The 19,824-nt window shown below is 43.5% G+C and overlaps 1 protein-coding gene across 2 annotated transcripts in view; it reads right to left on the reverse strand.

The window, feature by feature from the left end:
- Positions 1-18,435, reverse strand: part of creld1a (CRELD disulfide isomerase 1a) — a 37,934-nt gene extending 19,499 nt beyond the window's left edge. The window contains exon 1 of one of the 2 annotated variants that reach the window (XM_021568704.3): positions 18,147-18,435. The gene's annotated coding sequence lies outside the window, so the exon portion shown is untranslated. The remainder of the gene's footprint in view (positions 1-18,146) is intronic. The other variant, XM_036950024.2, reaches the window with a different exon arrangement.
- Positions 18,436-19,824: the final 1,389 nt, after the last annotated feature.

Raw genomic sequence — 19,824 nt, forward strand, 5'->3', positions numbered from 1 at the left:
GAGAGACAGGAGTAGTAGCGCTCACCAGTAGCCCTCCGCTTACTGACGAGCTCTGGCCTTTTACTGGACATGAAGTGACAAAATGACCAGCGGAACCGCAATAGAGACAGAGGCGGTTGGTGATTCTCCGTTCCCTCTCCTTAGTCGAGATGCGGATACCTCCCAGCTGCATGGGCTCAGCACCCGAGCCGGCAGAGGAAGATGGTAGTGATGCGGAGAGGGAGGCGACGGAGAGCGCGAGCTCCTTTCCACGAGCTCGGTGACGAAGATCAACCCGTCGCTCAATGCGAATAGCGAGTTCAATCAAGGAATCCACGCTGGAAGGAACCTCCCGGGAGAGAATCTCATCCTTTACCTCTGCGCGGAAACCCTCCAGAAGACGAGCGAGCAAGGCCGGCTCGTTCCAGCCACTGGAGACAGCAAGAGTGCGAAACTCAATAGAGTAGTCTGTTATGGATCGATTGCCTTGACATAGGGAAGACAGGGCCCTGGAAGCCTCCTCCCCAAAAACAGATCGATCAAAAACCCGTATCATCTCCTCCTTAAAGTCTTGATACTGGTTAGTACACTCAGCCCTTGCCTCCCAGATTGCCGTGCCCCACTCACGAGCCCGTCCAATAAGGAGAGATATGACGTAGGCGACACGAGCAGTGCTCCTGGAGTAAGTGTTGGGCTGGAGAGAAAACACAATATCACACTGGGTGAGGAACGAGCGGCATTCAGTGGGCTCCCCAGAGTAACACGGCGGGTTATTGATTCTGGGCTCCGGAGATTCGAAAGCCCTGGAAGTGGCCGGTGGATCGAGGCGGAGATGGTGAACCTGTTCTGTGAGGTTGGAGACTTGGGTGGCCAGGGTCTCAACGGCATGTCGAGCAGCAGACACTTCCTGCTCGTGTCTGCCTAGCATCGCTCCCTGGATCCCGACGGCTGAGTGGAGAGGATCCGAAGTCGCTGGGTCCATTCTTGGTCGGATTCTTCTGTTATGGTGAGTGAATGAGGACCCAAAAGCGAACTAACTTAAACAGAGCTTCTTTAATAACCAAACATAGGTAGGCTCAGATAGACCGGCAGATTCCGACAGGACAGGACAAGGTTACAGCAAACATGACGATAGTCTGGCTCAGGCATGAAACACAACAAACAAGAATCCGACAAGGACAGGAACAGAAACAGAGAGAGATATAGGGACCTAATCAGAGGGAAAAAGGGAACAGGTGGGAAACGAGGAGACAAGGAACAGCTGGGGGAAAGCGGGGGAGAAAAGGTAACCTAACAACGACCAGCAGAGGGAGACAGGGTGAAGGGAAAGGACAGAGACAAGACACAACATGACAGTACATGACAGATGAAGTCTCTTTATATCCAAAAACCTCCGTTTTGTTACCGCGTTTTCTTCAGTAATCCACAGGCTCAAACTCAGTCAAAACAATCAGACAAAAAAATCCAAAATGTATCTGTAAGGTTCATAGAAACATGTCAAGCGATGTTTATATTCAATCCTCAGGTTGTTTTTTAGCCTAAATGATCTATAATATTTCAGCCGAACAATAACGTCATCAATATAAAAGGTAAACAAGAAATGCACATGCGCCTGAAAAAACTCGTCACGTTAGGGTCCACTCGTTCAGACTGGTCTTACTCCCTCATTTATAAGAATACAAGCCTGAAACGATTTCTAAAGACTGTAGTCTAGTGGAAGGCATAGGACATCTATGGACATCTAGTGGAAGGCATAGGAACTGCAAATGGAGTCCTACATCAATGGATACTGTAATGACATTGAATAGAAAACTACTAAACAAAACAAAAAACAACTTCCTGAATCGATTTTTCTCAGATTTTCGCCTGCTAAATCAGTTCTGCTATACTCAGAGACATTATTTTAACATTTTTGGAAACTTTAGAGTGTTTTCTATCCAGATCTACCAGTTATATGCATATCATATCTTCTGGGCCCGAGTAGCAGGCCGTTTAATTTGGGCATGCTTTTCATCAAAGATTCCGAATGCTGCCCCCTACCCTAGAGAGGTTAACACAGTAAATTCATCAGATTTGAGCCATGTTTCAGTCAGGCCAATCACATCAAGATTATGATCAGTGATTAGTTCATTGACTTTAACTGCCTTGGAAGTGAGGGATCTAACATTAATTAGTCCTATTTTGAGATGTGAGAGATCACAATCACTTTCAATAATGACAGGAATGGAGGAGGTCTTTATTCCAGTGAGATTGCTAAGGAGAACACCGCCATGTTTAGTTTTGCTCAACCTTGGTCGAGGCACAGAAACGGTTTCAATGGGGATAGGTGAGCTGACTAAACTGACTGTTCTAGTGGCAGACACCACTAACCTGGCATCCTATCTCATTGTGAAGCTAGAGGAGTTTGAGCCCTGTCTATGTTGATAGATATAAGAATTTGTTCTTAACTGACTTGCCTAGTTAAATAAAGTTTATTTTTATTTTTTAGATATATAAAATGAGAACACCCCTCCAGCTAAAATGGAGTCCGTCACTTCTCAGCAGGCCAGGCTTGGTCCTGTTTTTGTATGAGTCTCAGGAAGAGGGCCAATTATCCACAAATTCTATATTTTGGGAGGGGCAGAATACATTTTGAGACTGCTGTAGAGCTCGTCACCCCCCTTAACTGGGAGGAGGCCAGAGACAATTACTTGAAGCTGACATCTTTTTTTATCAAATTTAAACGCTGAAGCTATGTTGCGCATGGTGACTTCTGACTGTTTCAATCAAATCAAATCAAATCTAAATCTAATTTATTTGTCACATACACATAGTTAGCAGATGTTAATGCGAGTGTAGCGAAATGCTAGTGCTTCTAGTTCCGACAATGCAGTGATAACCAACGAGTAATCTAACCTAACAATTCCACAACTACTACCTTATACACACAAGTGTAAAGGGATAAAGAATATGTACATAAGGATATATGAATGAGTGATGGTACAGAACGGCATAGGCAAGATGCAGTAGATGGTATCGAGTTCAGTATATACATATGAGATGAGTAATGTAGGGTATGTAAACAAAGTGGCATAGTTTAAAGTGGCTAGTGATACATGTTTTACATAAAGATGCAGTAGATGATATAGAGTACAGTATATACATATACATATGAGATGAGTAATGTAGGGTATGTAAACGTTATATTAAGTAGCATTGTTTAAAGTGGCTAGTGATATTTTCCATCAATTTCCATCAATTCCCATTATTAAAGTGGCTGGAGTTGAGTCAGTATGTTGGCAGCAGCCACTCAATGTTAGTGGTGGCTGTTTCAGAGTCTGATGGCCTTAAGATAGAAGCTGTTTTTCAGTCTCTCGGTTCCTGCTTTGATGCACCTGTACTGACCTCGCCTTCTGGATGGTAGCGGGGTGAACAGGCAGTGGCTCGGGTGGTTGTTGTCCTTAATGATCTTTATGGCCTTCCTGTGACATCGGGTGGTGTAGGTGTCCTGAGTGCTTTTGGTGACAAGTCGGATTTCTTCAGTCTTCTTCAGCTGCGCCTTCTTCACAACGCTGTCTGTGTGGGTGGACCAATTCAGTTTGTCTGTGATGTGTACGCCGAGGAACTTAAAACTTTCTACCGTCTCCACTACTGTTCCATCGATGTGGATAGGGGGGTGTTCCCTCTGCTGTTTCCTGAAGTCCACAATCATCTCCTTAGTTTTGTTGACGTTGAGTGTGAGGTTATTTTCCTGACACCACACTCCGAGGGCCCTCACCTCCTCCCTGTAGGCCGTCTCATCGTTGTTGGTAATCAAGCTTACCACTGTAGTCCGCAAACTTGATGATTGGGTTGGAGACATGCATGGCCACGCAGTCGTGGGTGAACAGGGAGTACAGGAGAGGGCTCAGAACGCACCCTTGTGGGGCCCCAGTGTTGAGGATCTCGGGGTGGAAATGTTGTTACCCTCCCTCACCACCTGGGGGCGGCCCGTCAGGAAGTCCAGTACCCAGTTGCACAGGGCGGGGTCGAGACCCAGGGTCTCGAGCTTGATGACGAGTTTGGAGGATACTATAGTGTTAAATGCTGAGCTGTAGTCGATGAACAGCATTCTCACATAGGTATTCCTCTTGTCCAGATGGGTTAGGGCAGTATGCAGTGTGGTTGAGATTGCATCGTCTGTGAACCTATTTGGGCAGTAAGCAAATTGGAGTGGGTCTAGGGTGTCAGGTAGGGTGGAGGTGATATGGTCCTTGACTAGTCTCTCAAAGCACTTCATGATGACGGAAGTGAGTGCTACGGGGCGGTAGTCGTTTAGCTCAGTTACCTTAGCTTTCTTGGGAACAGGGACAATGGTGGCCCTCTTGAAGCATGTGTGAACAGCAGACTGGGATAGGGATTGATTGAATATGTCTGTAAACACACCAGCCAGCTGGTCTGCGCATGCTCTGAGGACGCGGCTGGGGATGCCGTCTGGGCCTGCAGCCTTGCGAGGGTTAACACATTTAAATGTTTTACTCACGTCGGCTGCAGTGAAGGGAGTCCGCATGTTTTGGTTGCGGGCCGTGTCAGTGGCACTGTATTGTCCTCAAAGCGGGCAAAAAAGTTATTTAGTCTGCCTGGGAGCAAGACATCCTGGTCTGTGACGGGGCTGGTTTTCTTTTTGTAATCCTAACATCGTTGGTGCCGACGTGGATAACAATATCCCCATACTCTCTACACTCGCCAGTTTTAGCCTTAGCCAGCACCATCTTCAGATTAGCCTTAACGTCGGTAGCCCTGCCCCCTGGTAAACAGTGTGTGATTTCTGGATGACTTTTTAAAGTCTAATATTGCGGGAAATGGAGTCGCCAATGACTAGGGTTTTCCATTTGTCAGAGCTAATGGTGGGAGGCTTTGGCAGTTGAAAGTTTATGTTGGCTGAGCATGCCGACAGCATTTCTTTCAAGAAGCCTTGAGAAAATAGTCCGTCTGCGGGGACTGTGCGGGGGGGATTTAAAGTAATATCTCTACTTTTTCAGATAACAAGCTGTTTCATCCTTTCCTACACTTAAATGACCCTTGCCTAACGATTGCATTTGAAGCTGGGCTTTCAACACAGCTATCCTCACCATAAGGCGATAGTTCTCCTGTATATTATGAGTACATGGACTGCAATTAGATGGCGTAGTGTTAATGTTACTACTTAGCTTTTTCGGCTGGTGTAGGTCCTGTAGAACCATGTCCAGATAAAGCATCCGGTGTGAAATAGTTGAATTAAAAACGTTGAGCAAGGGAAAAACTAAGTGTACATAAATGTGTTAAATGCAAATTTAAATTAAATCTGAAAAGTAGCCAAGTAGCATCAAACAGCACAGCAGCACGGAGACAAGTCCGGAACTTGTGACACAATTTCTACTTAAAATATCAAAGGGAAACAAAAAGGCACTCATTTCATGGAACGACTCCTAATTTTAATGCCTCATGAGTTCAAGACTCTATTCAATCTTAATCACTGAAGCATTAGAGATTGTGCGATAGAAACGTAAAGTTGATTTCTGATTGAGCCTCTGCTGCAGAGGATAAGTTAATTAGTTACCAGCCTCAAAAATTGCAACCCAAATTAATGTTTCGCACATTTCAAGTTACAGACACATCTCAACATCAATGGTTCAGAGGAGACTGTGTGAATCAGGCCTTCATGGTCGAATTGATGCAAAGAGACCACTAAGAAATGACACCAATAAGAAGAAGAGACTTGCTTGCGCCAAGAAACACGAGCAACGGACATATGACCGGTGGACATTGTCCTTTCGTCTGGAGTCCAAATTGGAGATTTCAGGTTCCAACCGATGTGTCTTTGTGAGACGCGGTGTGGGTGAACGGATGATCTCCGCATGTGTGGTTCCCACCGTAAAGCATGGAGGAGGAGGTGTTATGGTGAGGGGGTGCTTTGCTGGTGACACTGTCTGTGATTTATTTAGAATTCAAGGCACACTTAACCGGAATGGCAACCACAGCGTTATGCAGCAATATGTCATCCCAGCTGGTTTAGGCTTAGTGGGACTATCATTTGTTTTTCAACAGGACAATGACCCAAAACAGTGTGCAAAGCTGTTATCAAGGCAAAGGGTGGCTACTTTGAAGAATCTCAAATATAAAATATATTTTGATTTGTTTAACACTTTTTTTGAAAATTTTTGGTTAATACATGATTCCATGTGTTATTTCATAGTTGTGATGTCTTCACTATTATTCTACAATGTAGAAAAAGTAAAAATAAAGAAAAACCCTTGAATGAGTAGGTTTTTCTAAAACTTTGGACCGTTAGTGTGTGTCTATGAATTTCAAATCAAAATCAAATCAAATTGTATTTGTCACATGCGAAACGCTTACTTACAAATCCTTAACCCACAATGCTTTGAGAAGTTTTAAGAAATATAAGTGTTGAGTAAAAAATAGACGTGAAAAAAGATAAGTAACAAATAATTAAACATCAGCAGTAGAATAACAATAGCGAGATTAGATACAGGGGTACCGGTACTGAGTCAATGTGAGGGGCACCTGTTAGTCGAGGTAATGGAGGTAATATGTACATGTAGATATGGTTAAGGTGACTATGCATAGATAATAAACAGAGAGTAGCAGCAGAGTAAAAGAGGGGTCTGTGAGGCGAGTTCAATCAAGGAATCCACGCTGGAAGGAACCTCCCGGGAGAGAATCTCATCCTTTACCTCTGCGCGGAAACCCTCCAGAAGACGAGCGAGCAAGGCCGGCTCGTTCCAGCCACTGGAGACAGCAAGAGTGCGAAACTCAATAGAGTAGTCTGTTATGGATCGATTGCCTTGACATAGGGAAGACAGGGCCCTGGAAGCCTCCTCCCCAAAAACAGATCGATCAAAAACCCGTATCATCTCCTCCTTAAAGTCTTGATACTGGTTAGTACACTCAGCCCTTGCCTCCCAGATTGCCGTGCCCCACTCACGAGCCCGTCCAATAAGGAGAGATATGACGTAGGCGACACGAGCAGTGCTCCTGGAGTAAGTGTTGGGCTGGAGAGAAAACACAATATCACACTGGGTGAGGAACGAGCGGCATTCAGTGGGCTCCCCAGAGTAACACGGCGGGTTATTGATTCTGGGCTCCGGAGATTCGAAAGCCCTGGAAGTGGCCGGTGGATCGAGGCGGAGATGGTGAACCTGTTCTGTGAGGTTGGAGACTTGGGTGGCCAGGGTCTCAACGGCATGTCGAGCAGCAGACACTTCCTGCTCGTGTCTGCCTAGCATCGCTCCCTGGATCCCGACGGCTGAGTGGAGAGGATCCGAAGTCGCTGGGTCCATTCTTGGTCGGATTCTTCTGTTATGGTGAGTGAATGAGGACCCAAAAGCGAACTAACTTAAACAGAGCTTCTTTAATAACCAAACATAGGTAGGCTCAGATAGACCGGCAGATTCCGACAGGACAGGACAAGGTTACAGCAAACATGACGATAGTCTGGCTCAGGCATGAAACACAACAAACAAGAATCCGACAAGGACAGGAACAGAAACAGAGAGAGATATAGGGACCTAATCAGAGGGAAAAAGGGAACAGGTGGGAAACGAGGAGACAAGGAACAGCTGGGGGAAAGCGGGGGAGAAAAGGTAACCTAACAACGACCAGCAGAGGGAGACAGGGTGAAGGGAAAGGACAGAGACAAGACACAACATGACAGTACATGACAGATGAAGTCTCTTTATATCCAAAAACCTCCGTTTTGTTACCGCGTTTTCTTCAGTAATCCACAGGCTCAAACTCAGTCAAAACAATCAGACAAAAAAATCCAAAATGTATCTGTAAGGTTCATAGAAACATGTCAAGCGATGTTTATATTCAATCCTCAGGTTGTTTTTTAGCCTAAATGATCTATAATATTTCAGCCGAACAATAACGTCATCAATATAAAAGGTAAACAAGAAATGCACATGCGCCTGAAAAAACTCGTCACGTTAGGGTCCACTCGTTCAGACTGGTCTTACTCCCTCATTTATAAGAATACAAGCCTGAAACGATTTCTAAAGACTGTAGTCTAGTGGAAGGCATAGGACATCTATGGACATCTAGTGGAAGGCATAGGAACTGCAAATGGAGTCCTACATCAATGGATACTGTAATGACATTGAATAGAAAACTACTAAACAAAACAAAAAACAACTTCCTGAATCGATTTTTCTCAGATTTTCGCCTGCTAAATCAGTTCTGCTATACTCAGAGACATTATTTTAACATTTTTGGAAACTTTAGAGTGTTTTCTATCCAGATCTACCAGTTATATGCATATCATATCTTCTGGGCCCGAGTAGCAGGCCGTTTAATTTGGGCATGCTTTTCATCAAAGATTCCGAATGCTGCCCCCTACCCTAGAGAGGTTAACACAGTAAATTCATCAGATTTGAGCCATGTTTCAGTCAGGCCAATCACATCAAGATTATGATCAGTGATTAGTTCATTGACTTTAACTGCCTTGGAAGTGAGGGATCTAACATTAATTAGTCCTATTTTGAGATGTGAGAGATCACAATCACTTTCAATAATGACAGGAATGGAGGAGGTCTTTATTCCAGTGAGATTGCTAAGGAGAACACCGCCATGTTTAGTTTTGCTCAACCTTGGTCGAGGCACAGAAACGGTTTCAATGGGGATAGGTGAGCTGACTAAACTGACTGTTCTAGTGGCAGACACCACTAACCTGGCATCCTATCTCATTGTGAAGCTAGAGGAGTTTGAGCCCTGTCTATGTTGATAGATATAAGAATTTGTTCTTAACTGACATGCCTAGTTAAATAAAGTTTATTTTTATTTTTTAGATATATAAAATGAGAACACCCCTCCAGCTAAAATGGAGTCCGTCACTTCTCAGCAGGCCAGGCTTGGTCCTGTTTTTGTATGAGTCTCAGGAAGAGGGCCAATTATCCACAAATTCTATATTTTGGGAGGGGCAGAATACATTTTGAGACTGCTGTAGAGCTCGTCACCCCCCTTAACTGGGAGGAGGCCAGAGACAATTACTTGAAGCTGACATCTTTTTTTATCAAATTTAAACGCTGAAGCTATGTTGCGCATGGTGACTTCTGACTGTTTCAATCAAATCAAATCAAATCAAAATCTAATTTATTTGTCACATACACATAGTTAGCAGATGTTAATGCGAGTGTAGCGAAATGCTAGTGCTTCTAGTTCCGACAATGCAGTGATAACCAACGAGTAATCTAACCTAACAATTCCACAACTACTACCTTATACACACAAGTGTAAAGGGATAAAGAATATGTACATAAGGATATATGAATGAGTGATGGTACAGAACGGCATAGGCAAGATGCAGTAGATGGTATCGAGTTCAGTATATACATATGAGATGAGTAATGTAGGGTATGTAAACAAAGTGGCATAGTTTAAAGTGGCTAGTGATACATGTTTTACATAAAGATGCAGTAGATGATATAGAGTACAGTATATACATATACATATGAGATGAGTAATGTAGGGTATGTAAACGTTATATTAAGTAGCATTGTTTAAAGTGGCTAGTGATATTTTCCATCAATTTCCATCAATTCCCATTATTAAAGTGGCTGGAGTTGAGTCAGTATGTTGGCAGCAGCCACTCAATGTTAGTGGTGGCTGTTTCAGAGTCTGATGGCCTTAAGATAGAAGCTGTTTTTCAGTCTCTCGGTTCCTGCTTTGATGCACCTGTACTGACCTCGCCTTCTGGATGGTAGCGGGGTGAACAGGCAGTGGCTCGGGTGGTTGTTGTCCTTAATGATCTTTATGGCCTTCCTGTGACATCGGGTGGTGTAGGTGTCCTGAGTGCTTTTGGTGACAAGTCGGATTTCTTCAGTCTTCTTCAGCTGCGCCTTCTTCACAACGCTGTCTGTGTGGGTGGACCAATTCAGTTTGTCTGTGATGTGTACGCCGAGGAACTTAAAACTTTCTACCGTCTCCACTACTGTTCCATCGATGTGGATAGGGGGGTGTTCCCTCTGCTGTTTCCTGAAGTCCACAATCATCTCCTTAGTTTTGTTGACGTTGAGTGTGAGGTTATTTTCCTGACACCACACTCCGAGGGCCCTCACCTCCTCCCTGTAGGCCGTCTCATCGTTGTTGGTAATCAAGCTTACCACTGTAGTCCGCAAACTTGATGATTGGGTTGGAGACATGCATGGCCACGCAGTCGTGGGTGAACAGGGAGTACAGGAGAGGGCTCAGAACGCACCCTTGTGGGGCCCCAGTGTTGAGGATCTCGGGGTGGAAATGTTGTTACCCTCCCTCACCACCTGGGGGCGGCCCGTCAGGAAGTCCAGTACCCAGTTGCACAGGGCGGGGTCGAGACCCAGGGTCTCGAGCTTGATGACGAGTTTGGAGGATACTATAGTGTTAAATGCTGAGCTGTAGTCGATGAACAGCATTCTCACATAGGTATTCCTCTTGTCCAGATGGGTTAGGGCAGTATGCAGTGTGGTTGAGATTGCATCGTCTGTGAACCTATTTGGGCAGTAAGCAAATTGGAGTGGGTCTAGGGTGTCAGGTAGGGTGGAGGTGATATGGTCCTTGACTAGTCTCTCAAAGCACTTCATGATGACGGAAGTGAGTGCTACGGGGCGGTAGTCGTTTAGCTCAGTTACCTTAGCTTTCTTGGGAACAGGGACAATGGTGGCCCTCTTGAAGCATGTGTGAACAGCAGACTGGGATAGGGATTGATTGAATATGTCTGTAAACACACCAGCCAGCTGGTCTGCGCATGCTCTGAGGACGCGGCTGGGGATGCCGTCTGGGCCTGCAGCCTTGCGAGGGTTAACACATTTAAATGTTTTACTCACGTCGGCTGCAGTGAAGGGAGTCCGCATGTTTTGGTTGCGGGCCGTGTCAGTGGCACTGTATTGTCCTCAAAGCGGGCAAAAAAGTTATTTAGTCTGCCTGGGAGCAAGACATCCTGGTCTGTGACGGGGCTGGTTTTCTTTTTGTAATCCTAACATCGTTGGTGCCGACGTGGATAACAATATCCCCATACTCTCTACACTCGCCAGTTTTAGCCTTAGCCAGCACCATCTTCAGATTAGCCTTAACGTCGGTAGCCCTGCCCCCTGGTAAACAGTGTGTGATTTCTGGATGACTTTTTAAAGTCTAATATTGCGGGAAATGGAGTCGCCAATGACTAGGGTTTTCCATTTGTCAGAGCTAATGGTGGGAGGCTTTGGCAGTTGAAAGTTTATGTTGGCTGAGCATGCCGACAGCATTTCTTTCAAGAAGCCTTGAGAAAATAGTCCGTCTGCGGGGACTGTGCGGGGGGGATTTAAAGTAATATCTCTACTTTTTCAGATAACAAGCTGTTTCATCCTTTCCTACACTTAAATGACCCTTGCCTAACGATTGCATTTGAAGCTGGGCTTTCAACACAGCTATCCTCACCATAAGGCGATAGTTCTCCTGTATATTATGAGTACATGGACTGCAATTAGATGGCGTAGTGTTAATGTTACTACTTAGCTTTTTCGGCTGGTGTAGGTCCTGTAGAACCATGTCCAGATAAAGCATCCGGTGTGAAATAGTTGAATTAAAAACGTTGAGCAAGGGAAAAACTAAGTGTACATAAATGTGTTAAATGCAAATTTAAATTAAATCTGAAAAGTAGCCAAGTAGCATCAAACAGCACAGCAGCACGGAGACAAGTCCGGAACTTGTGACACAATTTCTACTTAAAATATCAAAGGGAAACAAAAAGGCACTCATTTCATGGAACGACTCCTAATTTTAATGCCTCATGAGTTCAAGACTCTATTCAATCTTAATCACTGAAGCATTAGAGATTGTGCGATAGAAACGTAAAGTTGATTTCTGATTGAGCCTCTGCTGCAGAGGATAAGTTAATTAGTTACCAGCCTCAAAAATTGCAACCCAAATTAATGTTTCGCACATTTCAAGTTACAGACACATCTCAACATCAATGGTTCAGAGGAGACTGTGTGAATCAGGCCTTCATGGTCGAATTGATGCAAAGAGACCACTAAGAAATGACACCAATAAGAAGAAGAGACTTGCTTGCGCCAAGAAACACGAGCAACGGACATATGACCGGTGGACATTGTCCTTTCGTCTGGAGTCCAAATTGGAGATTTCAGGTTCCAACCGATGTGTCTTTGTGAGACGCGGTGTGGGTGAACGGATGATCTCCGCATGTGTGGTTCCCACCGTAAAGCATGGAGGAGGAGGTGTTATGGTGAGGGGGTGCTTTGCTGGTGACACTGTCTGTGATTTATTTAGAATTCAAGGCACACTTAACCGGAATGGCAACCACAGCGTTATGCAGCAATATGTCATCCCAGCTGGTTTAGGCTTAGTGGGACTATCATTTGTTTTTCAACAGGACAATGACCCAAAACAGTGTGCAAAGCTGTTATCAAGGCAAAGGGTGGCTACTTTGAAGAATCTCAAATATAAAATATATTTTGATTTGTTTAACACTTTTTTTGAAAATTTTTGGTTAATACATGATTCCATGTGTTATTTCATAGTTGTGATGTCTTCACTATTATTCTACAATGTAGAAAAAGTAAAAATAAAGAAAAACCCTTGAATGAGTAGGTTTTTCTAAAACTTTGGACCGTTAGTGTGTGTCTATGAATTTCAAATCAAAATCAAATCAAATTGTATTTGTCACATGCGAAACGCTTACTTACAAATCCTTAACCCACAATGCTTTGAGAAGTTTTAAGAAATATAAGTGTTGAGTAAAAAATAGACGTGAAAAAAGATAAGTAACAAATAATTAAACATCAGCAGTAGAATAACAATAGCGAGATTAGATACAGGGGTACCGGTACTGAGTCAATGTGAGGGGCACCTGTTAGTCGAGGTAATGGAGGTAATATGTACATGTAGATATGGTTAAGGTGACTATGCATAGATAATAAACAGAGAGTAGCAGCAGAGTAAAAGAGGGGTCTGTGAGGCCCTTTGATGAGCTGTTCAGGAGTCTTATGGCTTTGGCGTAGAAGCTGTTAAGAAGCCTTTTGAACCTAAACATGGCTCTCCAGTACCGCTTGCCGTGCGGTAGCAGAGAGAACAGTTTATGACTATGGTGGCTGGAATCTTTGACAATTTTTAGGGCCTTCCTCTGACACAGCCTTGTATCAAGGTCCTGGATGGCAGGAAGCTTGGCCCTAGTGATGTACTGGGCCGTATGCACTACCCTCTGTAGTGCCTTGCGGTCGGAGGCTGAGCAGTTGCCATACCAGGCAGTGATGCAACTAGTCAGGATACTGTAGAACCTTTTGAGGATCTGAGGACCCATGACATACAGTGGGGAGAACATGTATTTGATACACTGCCGATTTTGCAGGTTTTCCTACTTACAAAGCATGTAGAGGTCTGTAATTTTTTATCATATGTACACTTCAACTGTGAGAGACGGAATCTAAAACAAAAATTCAGAAAATCACATTGTATGATTTTTAAGCAATTAATTTGCATTTTATTGCATGACATAAGTATTTGATCACCTACCAACCAGTAAGAATTCCGGCTCTCACAGACCTGTTAGTTTTTCTTTAAGAAACCCTCCTGTTCTCCACTCATTACCTGTATTAACTGCACCTGTTTGAACTCGTTACCTGTATAAAAGACACCTGTCCACACAACCTCCAACCTCTCCACAATGGCCAAGACCAGAGAGGGTGTAATCAGGGATAAAATTGTAGACCTGCACAAGGCTGGGATGGGCTACAGGACAATAGGCCAGCAGCTTGGTGAGAAGGCAACAACTGTTGGCGCAATTATTAGAAAATGGAAGAAGTTCAAGATGACGGTCAATCCCCCATGGTCTGGGGCTCCATGCAAGTTCTCACCTCATGGGGCATCAATGATCATGAGGAAGGTGAGGGATCAGCCCAGAACTACATGGCAGGACCTGGTCAATGACCTGAAGAGAGCTGGGACCACAGTCTCAAAGAAAACCATTAGTAACACACTACGCCATCAAGGTCCCATTGCTCAAGCCAGCGCATGTCGAGGCCCATCTGAAGTTTGCCAATGACCATCTGGATGATCCAGAGGAGGAATGGGAGAAGGTGGTTTGATGAGACAAAAATAGAGCTTTTTGGTCTAAACTCCACTCGCCGTGTTTGGAGGAAAAAGAAGGATGAGTACAAACCCAAGAACACTATCCCAAACGTGAAGCATGGAGGTGGAAACATCCTTCTTTGGGGATGCTTTTCTGCAAAGGGGACAGGACGACTGCACCGTATTGAGGGGAGGATTGATGGGGCCATGTATCGCGAGATCTTGGCCAGCAACCTCCTTCCCTCAGTAAGAGCATTGAAGATGGGTCGTGGCTGGGTCTTCCAGCATGACAACGACCTGAAACACACAGCCAGAGCAACTAAGGAGTGGCTCCGTAAGAAGCATCTCAAGGTCCTGGAGTGGCCTAGCCAGTCTCCAGACCTGAACCCAATAGAAAATCTTTGGAGGGAGCTGAAAGTCCGTATTGCCCAGTGACAGCCCCGAAACCTGAAGGTTCTGGAGAAGGTCTGCATGGAGGAGTGGGCCAAAATCCCTGCTGCAGTGTGTGCAAACCTGGTCAAGAACTACAGGAAACGTATGATCTCTGTAATTGCAAACAAAGGTTTCTGTACCAAATATTAAGGTATGCTTTTCTGATGTATCAAATACTTATGTCATGCAATAAAATGCAAATTAATTACTTAAAAATTCAGTCTCCTGAGGGGGAATAGATGTTTTTGTGCCCTCTTCACATTTGTCTTGGGGTCTTTGGACCAAGATAGTTTGTTGGTGATGTGGACACCAAGGAACTTGAAGCTCTCAACCTGCTCCATTACAGCCTCGTTGATGAGAATGGGGGCGTGCTCAGTCCTCCTTTTCCTGTTGTCCACAATCATCTCCTTTGTCTTGATCACGTTGAGGGAGAGGTTGTTGTCCTGGCACCACATTGCCAGGTCTCTGATCTCCTTCCTACAGGCTGTCTCATCGTTGTCGGTGATCAGGCCTACCACTGTTGTGTCTTTGGCAAACTTGATGATGGTGTTGGAGTGGTGCTTGGCCATGCAGTCATGAGTAAACAAGGAGTACAGGAGGGGACTGAGCACACACCCCTCAGGGGCCCTCGTGTTGAGGATCAGAGTGGCGAATGTGTTGTTACCTACCCTTACCACCTGGGGGCGGCCCGTCAAGTCCAGGATCCAGTTGCAGAGGGAGGTGTTTAGTCCCAGGGACCTTAGCTTAGTGATGAGCTTTGAGGATACTATGGTGTTGAATGTTGAGCTGTAGTCAATGAATAACATTCTCACATAGGTTTTCCTTTTGTCCAGATAGGAAAGGCAGTGTTGATTGCAATATAGCTTGCATCATCTGTGGATCTGTTGGGGCAGTATGCAAATTGGAGTGGGTCTACGGTTTCTGGGATAATGGTGTTGATGTGAGCCATGACCAGCCTTTCAAAGCACTTCATGGCTACAGACATGAGTGCTACTGGTCGGTAGTCATTTAGGCAGGTTACCTTAGCGTTCTTGGGCACAGGGACTATGGTGGTCTGCTTGAAACATGTTGGTATTACAGACTCAGTCAGCAACAGGTTGAACAAGTTAGTGAAGACACTTGCCAGTTGGTCAGCGTGTGCTCAGAGTACACATCCTGGTAATCCATCTGGCCCTGCGGCCTTGTGAATGTTGACCTGTTTAAAGGTCTTACTCACATCGGCTAGGGAGAGCGTGATCACCCAGTCATATGGAACAACTGATGCTCTAATGCATGTTTCAGTGTTACTTGCCTCAAAGCGAGCATAGACGTAATTTAGCTTGTTTGGTAGGCTCGTGTCAATGGGCAGCTCGTGGCTGTGCTTCGCTTTGTAGTCTGTAATAGTTTGCAAGCCCTGCCACATCGCGATGAGCGTTGGAGTCGGTGTAGTATGATTCAATCTTAGTCCTGTATTGACGCTTTGCCTGTTTGATTGTTCGTCGGAGGGCATAGCGGGATTTCTTATAAGCTTCCGGGTTAGAGTCCCGCTCCTTGAAAGCGGCACCTCTACCCTTTATTCCAGTGAGTATGTTGCCTGTAATCCATGGCTACTGGTTGGGGTATGTACATACGAATTTGAGAGTGGTTACATTTTTTACTGCAGATTTCCCCTCTAAAGTGGAGTTATTGCTTTTTTAATTTGAATTAATTTGATGTTACTGTAGATCAGGGTTGGGTAGGTTACTTTCTAAATGTAATCCATTACAGTTACTAGTTACCTCTCCAAAATGGTAATTAGTAACATAATCTGATTACTTTCCCCTTCAGAGGCATTAGAAGAATACAAGAAGCATCCATCAAATGCACCTGGTGTGTCATAGTGGTCTTTGTGGTACTTGTGGTCAGACTTGTTCAGGTGGAACAAACTTAGGGCCCGATTCAATCAGATCTTCTTTAGCCGACATCCACATAGCTGATGTTTTGACGGTGTCAGAGGTGGAACTGCGTTAGAGCTCCTGGAATTTTACCTAAAGCAGACATTGTCATTGGCTGCTAGTAACTGAAAGGTCGCTGGTTTGAATTCCTGAGCTGGCAAGGTGGAAAAATCCTCCGTTCTGCCCTTGAGCAAGGAAGTTAACACCCCAACAACACCTGCTCCCCAGGCACCGATGACATGGACATCGATTAAGGCACTTTCTCGTTCTGAATGTCTATCAAGTGGGAGGGCTGTGGCTTCGTGATGATCACAAGAGCAGTTGATCACCGATTTGATAGCTCCAACTCAGAGCACTGCACAGGCATGAATTTAAAGCCCGAGCCCTAACCATGCCCCCAAAGCTCAGGCTGGCCCTCCCCGAAACCCAAAATAACTGCCTCCTTAGTAAATCTATTAGCTGCTTCTCTCTGTCTGTCACTCGCTCCTTGCGCGCAGCTTGATCTGTTTATTGTGGCTCTGAAACTGAGTAACCGTGGTAATTGCTCTTCTTGGGTTGCTCTGCTCAATGAAAAGACAGAGAGAGTAGTTAGCTGTTAGCTACTTTTCATCGCTCTAAACTCTGACAAAACTCAAGGAACATGATTATTTTCTGTAAAATAATCTCTCCTGTTTTATATTTGATGAGATTGGAGCACATCTGACACAATGTTATGATATTACCCAGATGTGACTGTACTGTGCAGCAAAGCACGAGCAAATGGCTCAGCTTAAACATTTTTGTGATCAATTTAGTGATACCTGAGGCCTGCCCATACTTTAGTTATTGATGGAAAAACAGGCCCTACCCCGCCCTAACCCGATGTATAATGTCAGGGCCCGTCGGGCTCGGATCATGTAGCCGAGCTCTATTCTACCTCCGATACTGCCAAAACGTCAGCGATGCGGTTGTCGGTTATTGCCCTTAAACACTTCAACTGATTGAATCTAGGCCTTAAAGGGGCAATCTGCAGTTGCTACATCCATTTTTGGACTTGTGAGTTAATGATATGTACCAATTGATTATTGAAGAATATATCTTGTAAATGCCTCATGAACTAAGTTCAACTGTCGTACTCCATAAGAACCAAAAATACTGAATTGTTTTACTCCAATGCTTGTCAGTAAAAGTAAATGTAAACAAACACTGTATGGCCTAAAAACAAAACTATAATTTTGATATCATGGATGGTCAGCCTTTGCATTAATTTATTTGTATTTATTTTTCTTATTTTACCAGGTAAAACGACCTACGTAATAATTACAGGGGAGAGAAGGAGGATGAATGAGCCAATTGGAATGAGTAAATTCATAGCTCTGTCTATAAAATTGAGAGTGGTTACATTTCTCCAGCACCATCCCTCAGCTTTTTACCAAAACAGGCACAGGGAGTTCAGTTTGTTATTGTTTCGACTGCTGATTGGCACTTTAACCTTGCACCTTTTTTCAATGCTGAATTGAATGTAATTGAGAATACTGAAAGTGTTATAATTTTGTTCAGCAAACATCCTTTCTGAATTTAAAAGTATCTAAGAAGAAATCATGTAGTTTTTCCAAATGTAATCAGTTACTCCCCAACCCTGCTCTAGAAAGTATCATGAGTGTTATTGTCAGTAACCACAAACAACTAAGGAAAAAAGCTCCATGCAATTCTGTGCAACTTGACAACACTGTAGAACACATGGACTATGTTTTGTAAATTACCTTGAAAAGTTCACACTATATTTACCTCTAAGTTTTTCGACGCTGAGCGTGAACAGCAAACGGTTTTGTCCGAAGGCACCCTTCAAATGAATGACTGAACTGTGCAAGTCTGTGTGGGACCGCTGTCTTTCTACTCTGTTGAGTTCAGCTGTCGTCGTTCTTGTTGCTCATCGGATCTGGTTTGCGTTCAGACAGGCTAGCCCTTGACCAATCACAACCTCTTGAGGGGCAAAAGGGTCCGGGACTACTGTACAAGTCGGTCAATCAGAGCACCAAGCGCACCACCACTCAAAGAATCAATGTTATTTATAACTGCGTGAGCGAAGGGCTGCATTCTGTCCTTTGTGGGACCACCACCCCCGCGGCTGTTTCCCATGGATATTTGTTGTCTGTCAATTCTGTAAAGTTTTTAAAAACTAAAAGTACTATTTGTTTGTATTGAAATACATGTATTTTTCATCTTGCACATAGAAAAATAGAATATATTATACATTACATGATAGAGATATTGTTTTGGTCAAAGACCAAATGCATAAACTGATAAGAAGGAGCATGGCATTTAGGTTTGTCATATTTTGATCCAGCTAATATTTCAAAATACCTTTCAGAAATCTACAACAACAAAAAAGACTTAAGAGTAAGATAAAGAGCAATTGTTGAACATTGTATGTAGGAGGGACCAGGTCACAAAGTAACACTAACACTATTTATACAATTAGGAATAACTTAGAAAGCTGTTATTCAATGTGCTAATGTTTGGTTATCTACATGCCGAGGAAGTTTATCTTAAACCCATACATTATTTTGTGTTGTATTTACAAAAAATATATTTTTCAGGTCGAATTCGAAATAGTCTTGCCTCTTCTCTTTCTTGATTATTGACCTGCGGAACATTCCCCAAGTAATCCATTCATATATCATTTTTATCAGTAAAAATGTATTTTGATTGGTATAGTTGATGACAATAATTAATTATGCATCCAAAATAATGTACAACTCCAGATTTCTTACATACTCCTTGTTTAATTTCTTCGGCTTGCTCTGTAGCCCTTAAATGATTTAAGCTATTAACACGAAACCAACTTCCAGATGTGCAGAATACTCCAACTTAGATTGTTGAGGAAATCTTTTTTATAGCATTTTATTATTTTTAACTGAAAATGGTACACGGACTTGAATGGTAAAAAAAAATCTTAATGTGGCACTTATCTCCTCTTACAACACTTAAGCTATCAATGCCAAACCAACGTCGAGATGTTCAAACTGACCCAACTTAAATTGATTGGATTTCACATTTGGATCATTTATACTTTTTGAACTGTAACTGTTTTAAATGTTAATAAAAGCTCCATAGCCTTGTTAACTTTTTAACCTATATTGCATTTAACATTTACATAAATAACATGGGTTCGAATTAGAACCACAGTAATACAGTGGTGACTATTTAAAATGGTCTTCCTACTAGGCCATTTAAGCTGTAAGACCAACTGTAAACCATTCAGGGCATCCTAAACTTCAAATGATTTCAGATCGTTATCAATTATAACTATATAAATGTGCATAAATTAGGATAAAATAGCTCACCAACAGTAACTCTTAAACTGTTCAAATTAGAGACACCAAACCAACTTTCACATGTTCAGGCTATCCTAATATCCAATTCAATAATGTTAAAACATGTATTATAACTATTCACAGTTGCA

The sequence above is a fragment of the Oncorhynchus mykiss genome, chromosome 17 (genome assembly GCF_057628025.1).
Source record: "Oncorhynchus mykiss isolate SJ-2025 chromosome 17, ASM5762802v1, whole genome shotgun sequence".
In the NCBI taxonomy this organism is placed as follows: Eukaryota; Metazoa; Chordata; class Actinopteri; order Salmoniformes; family Salmonidae; genus Oncorhynchus; species Oncorhynchus mykiss.